This window comes from Salmo trutta, chromosome 4 (assembly GCF_901001165.1).
Source record: "Salmo trutta chromosome 4, fSalTru1.1, whole genome shotgun sequence".
Lineage (NCBI taxonomy): Eukaryota > Metazoa > Chordata > Actinopteri > Salmoniformes > Salmonidae > Salmo > Salmo trutta.
In genome coordinates this window covers 43,910,214-43,915,925 of record NC_042960.1, presented here as the reverse complement: position 1 = coordinate 43,915,925, position 5,712 = coordinate 43,910,214, and the positions used below count along the sequence as shown (strand labels likewise).

Genomic DNA, 5,712 nt, shown 5'->3' with positions numbered 1-5,712 from the left:
TCTGATGACTTCTCAGAAATAAAATATTTTCTTAACTCTGTCACTGTTGTCCGAGACTGATTTCTAAATCAAGTACTTCTAGCTAATCTAAGTCTAAAATGTGATTTCCTAGGTTACATAATGTGAATAATGTTGTTATTATGAACAGAGGGGAGTCTCGTGCTTTCAAGCGGGTCCACTAGGTTTTAAAGTAAATTAAAACATTCCCTCTGATGTTTCTAAAAATGATTAACATTAATGTAGGCTAACATTTCATTTCAGTAATACTCTAAAAGGCTGCAATTATTGGCTCATATACATTTCTTATTTTCTTTCTTCTGCTAAGCTTCTCTCTCCTCACACTGGCCTTCTTTATTACCCTAACTACCGATCTCCTCATCCTTTTCCCCCTCTCTGTCCCTCCTCTCCTTTACCTTCACTCTTTCTCTCTGTAATACTCCCCTCTCAGCTCCTCTCTGTCCGTGCAACTTCACCCATGTGAGGTGACATGGTACACATCCACAAAGTTACCTGAGTTTACGTCTCTATGTGTGGCCCTGTAAACAGCCTCCCTGGCCAGTGAGGAGTTCCTCCAGCCCCCACCGCAACCCTCCATCCAGCACAGAGTAGGCATAGGGTGAGCTGGAGCCCACAGAGAACAGCTTTCCCTGCAGCCGTGTCCCGTCACTGCAGACATATTACAGGCTCAGGCCAGAGAGCACCTGCCTACCTCTACCTCCAGCAGACATTTCACTGTACTTGTGCACTTGACATTAACAATGTGAAACTTGAACAGTGCTGCCCACTCATGGCTGGTGAGAGGCACTGCCTCTTATCCTGTCCCTGTGCTTGAGAGATTGGTTCACTTGCAGTTGTCTTTGCCTGATCATCTGTTTCACTCCCCATCATTGATTTTTTTTCTCCTGATCCATCCCTCTGCTGCCATGCTCAAGAGGACCTGTCTCCACCTCTCTTCCATCACAGCCACACAGAGTGGCCGCCACACACAGCTCAGTGCCCTTAACGGGTGCATCATGTGGGTTAGCAGCTTGGCAGCACCATCTGTGGACAGTCTCCTGGCGTGGCGAAGCTGGTAGAGCCGGAGTTCCTGAGTCAGAATCCTTCTCCAGAGGGCACAGTCGGCAGACGTGATGGGGTTTGTTGCAATGTTTGGGTTGATTTGGCCAAACTGTATGGGGCTTTCACTGAGGTATCAATATAAAGATGCAGTGGGCTTCAACTGTAGCTCCACGACAAGTCACTGCTTGTTGTATCTCTGGTTCTCTTCCCAAAATGCAAGGAGGTATTTTCCTGGTCTATTTGAAGTGAAGCTGAAAATTTCATCTGGAGGCAAGGAAAGAGTCCTTGAAACCATACCGATCCTGTAATGCTATTGAAAAAATGGGTCCGTTAATATGTAAAATAACTTATTTATTGATTATTTATTTCCTCTCCAATGTCAATTATTGATTCTAATGTTTTTAGTCTATGAGAGTCAGTCGAGGTCTGTTTGTCTCTGAGTGGGGATGCACTGATCTAAATGTAATAAAAATGATCATTTTTATATAGTAAATGATCCCTCAGTTGTATTGTCTAAACAAGTAGCGCGATATCAATAGCATTACATTACCTCATTACCGGGATGCATTAAATATGGAGTAAACCACGCCAGTCATCAAAAACTGTGCCTGAACATGATACCTGTCTCATAAATCATATTGGTATGCTGATTGTACTTGTGTTGATTTAGATTTATGAAATTAGATTGTGTCTGTAGTTCAGTCTATCCCCCTATTGGTGAGCCAAAAACATGCACACCTGTGTTTAAAAAGTAGGCTGCACATTGGCCTGTGTACAGAGGCAGACTATTTGTCTGATGACTCATCCTGAATTTAAATTCGCTGGGTTCGTGCTATCCGGAATCCTTGGGAAATTCCCTTGCCTAAACCCTAAACTTTACCTTAACCCTTACCAGACCCCCTTACTTTAACCATTTTAAATTTCAACTTCAATGAGGTGACTTCCAGAGGAGAACGACTGCCCCCTCATTGAAGCCATGAAGTTCAAGAACGATGTATGTCCTTGAACTGATTATTTTAAAATGGCACACTGAAGAAGTTATTAGGGACATTTAGTTGCAGGCTAGATCAGTGCCGCCCTCTCATTGAGTAGCTGAAGTTGAAGGCCAACACTGTAGGATGCCATTAGCAACTCAATTATCCTTGTAACTTCTTCTGTGTGCGATTTTAAAATAGTCAGTTCAAGGACATACATCTGGTGTAATTGAATCAATTATTGCTACCATGATTGACTTCGAAACATATATTTATTTACACGAAGATTGACCACGAAGATTGCCATGTTCCCATTCACTATAATAGGGGATCCTGCTTTCTGCAAACAATTCCTGCAGTACAGCGGTTGGCCTTGAACCTCGTGGCTTCAATGAGAGGTGGCAGTCATTCTCCCCTGACAACTATTCACATACAGTCATTGGGTGACTTCCGAGTCGGGACGTCTGAAGAACACAGAGGTTCTTGACCACCTTTGCCAAGGATCCTCTTTAGACTTTTTTTTGGCACCATACAGGAAACATTAGTGGGCGTGGCGTTTGGCCAGAGGGTTGTAATTGGGTAGCCAGGCAACCAGACTATAGCAATCATTCCATAAAAATGTAATGAATAGAAAAGGCGTCTCCATTTAAGTCAATGATTGCATAGTGGACTGGCAGCTATTTTGAGTGTACCTATGACAGGAAGTAAAAGCAGGAAGTGTACCTTTCAATCTGTGCTGTGATTTGTTGAGTCAACTCAACTGACATTATAAAAAATACATTCCATTGCATGAGCCCCATCAGTTCACATAATTTGAATTCACTTTCTACATTACCATGGCAATCCAGCATTAGCTGATAGAAAATGGATTGTATTGTTGCATCACAATGCCAGGCAGCCATTGTGAGTTTGCCCATGAGTGTACCAGTCAAATTGCCAGGGTTAGAGCTTCCAAGCCCATTCTGTTCATTTTATTTCTATGATTAATTCTATGAATATGCAAATGTTGCTCTCTGCCCAGGTGTTCTCTGCAAAAGTAAAAGTCAGGTAGCCTACCTGGCACTGCATATACTACAATAGATCTGCAGAACAGGTGGCACCGCATAACTCCACCTGTCTCACTGAAGTGATGAGTAGAGACAAGGCTGCATTTGGACCAAAAAAATATCACATTATTTTAAGTTCAATGAATTCTAACCCCGAATTGATTGTGAATTCAATAACATTCGATTCAGTCCTGGAACAAATTCGGGAAGACAGAATGTCAAGCATTGCATGAAGTGCAGTCTTGAAAATGAACGTTTTTAAAAGTTGTAACCCTTGTGGATATGCTATCACTGTTGTTATTTTGTTCTTGCTTGTAAGAAATACAAATGATTGACTATCTTATATAATTAAAATGCGGTACAGTGATTAGTCCAAAGGCAATTTTAAACTTGAAGAATGCAAACAATTTCTGGGTAGTCTATTTAAATAAGTTGCAAACGTGTGTAAATATTTGTCTAGTGTGTGTATTACAACTATTCCTATCATTATGTTTACAGGCTACCCCCACACATTACTTTATTTTCCTCACATCTTACAGTATATCCACAAATGTCACATTAAGCTCCTGGTCATTAAATGGACCTTGTTTAAAATATGATATTTGTTCAACATATGATGTTTAATATGTAGATACCATACTATGCCCACTATGCTTCTGGCACTGTTCATCAATTTAAATCTGAATGCATATGCGTCTTACCAGTGTTTAAAATTCTAACAAAATAGATGATATTCCAGCCACACACTGCTAGTCACCAGTGCCGGAGGCATCTCAGAATGAATCTTACAAACAAGTTATACTAAGTGAGGAAAAGTCCTGAGGCTTTACTCATTATTTCTCTTGATTTGATAAAGGATAATACCCTTGTATTATAGTTTGTTATAACAGACCATTCAAGGAGAGGCCTTATGAACACCAAGCGAGCATATGATGGACATACTCCCAGTCACTATGTAAGTCTTCATCCCACACCACGTCTATGTCCTCATCCCCAGCTGGAGAGAGTACAGTGCTACATGATGATTCCATACAGTTTGACTAGGCCCCAGACATGACGGATGGCTCAGTGGTCAGAGTTAGGTACCAGTGCTCCAGGGCCTGTGAGATGGGAGTGGAGGTGATGGTCTCCACACAAACCAAGACAGGAGTCCGGGTCTTCAAGTGGAGATGGAACACATTCAGAAAATCACATTCCCTCCAGACATGGCCTACAGAGAGGACTTCTTCATCAGGCGCACATCGGACGTCCGTAATGTGATGGTTCGAGCCTAGTTGGACCACCTCGACCAAGGCAATAGAGACAAAGGCAATGGGACCAACAGCACATACCATGGGTCCCTGGTGAGGTCATTCAAGGTGCTCCAGGCAGTACCGCCCTCTAAGAGTCCAGTCAGACTTACCTTGGGTGTCCCTCGTGGATGGCTGATCTGAGGTGGCAGCTGACCAGAGGCAGAGTCCGCCATTGCCCACATGAGTCCGGTCATGTCTAAATCAACCAATCATGTTTTTGTTTATGTGTGTTTAAATTAAACTCACCTGGCTGTCACTTGTACTTTAAACAGTTTAAGGTTCCCATGTGTTATGAATTTCCTACCAGAGGCTCTCAGCACACCATCTCACAGCCCACTCTCAGAGACACAAACTCTGCAACTTTCTATCTCCTGCAGTAGGCTCCCCACCCCCTCTGCTAGGCTCCAGAGCCTAGCCTGCTAGGCTAGGCTGCTAGGCTAGGCTGTTCTTACTATTGTTGTATGCTGCCTTTGTGTATAGCTGTGTTGTAATATATTTTTCATACAGTCCTTCCCTTGTTATAAAAAATGTGTTTCTCTACTTGTGCTATAAGTTATTGTATTGTGTACAGTGCATTCATTACCTGTTTCTCCTGTTTCAGAACAACTACCATTCCACTACCTTTCCATGTTCATTTTATCAGTGTGTGTGTCAATAAAGTATCCGTGTGTGTAACTCTGAGGTTGCCTTATTCCCCTCTTACCGGAGAAGGTTCTAGTGGGTCACAGATCAACCCAAACAGAGAGATGCTCTCTTTCACCATGAATTGAGACAGGAAATAAGCACTGACATATTATTTGGTTAAACATGGTGTCCTCAGTCGTTATAGTTGTAGTGTATACTAATGGTTTGTTTTCCTTTCATTGATTTGTAGACACTAGATATGTTGACATTCCCAACGGTAAAGGGAAAGGGGGATACCTAGTCAATTGTACAACTGAATGCATTCAACTGAAATGCGTCTTCTATATTTAACCCAACCCCTCCGAATCAGAGAGGTGCGGGGGGCTGTCTTAATCGACATCCACGTCATCGGTGCCCTGGTTAGCACTGGAGAGAGTTTTGAAGTGATTTACAAGATCCACCCTTTCATCAACATAGATCTTGAGAGAACCCGCCTCCTCACTGTGGAGCAGCCCAGGTTTGGATCTGACTTCCCTCTAAATTGTATAATTTATTTACATTTATGACAAACTTCCTTACATTGTCATGACAGCTGATAATTTGGGTAATCTTGTGGGCAACAAGCTCTCTGCTTGTGTAATGACAATGTCACCTGGAAATACTCACAACAACATGAATAGTTATAACTGGTATAATGCCAAATTAATTAAACAGTTT

General features: G+C 42.2%; 1 pseudogene; it reads right to left on the bottom strand.

Annotated features, from left to right (window-relative positions):
* Window positions 1-332: 332 nt before the first annotated feature.
* Window positions 333-4,544, bottom strand: LOC115193026 (proteasome subunit beta type-11-like; annotated as a pseudogene).
* Between the last annotated feature and the right edge of the window lie 1,168 nt (window positions 4,545-5,712).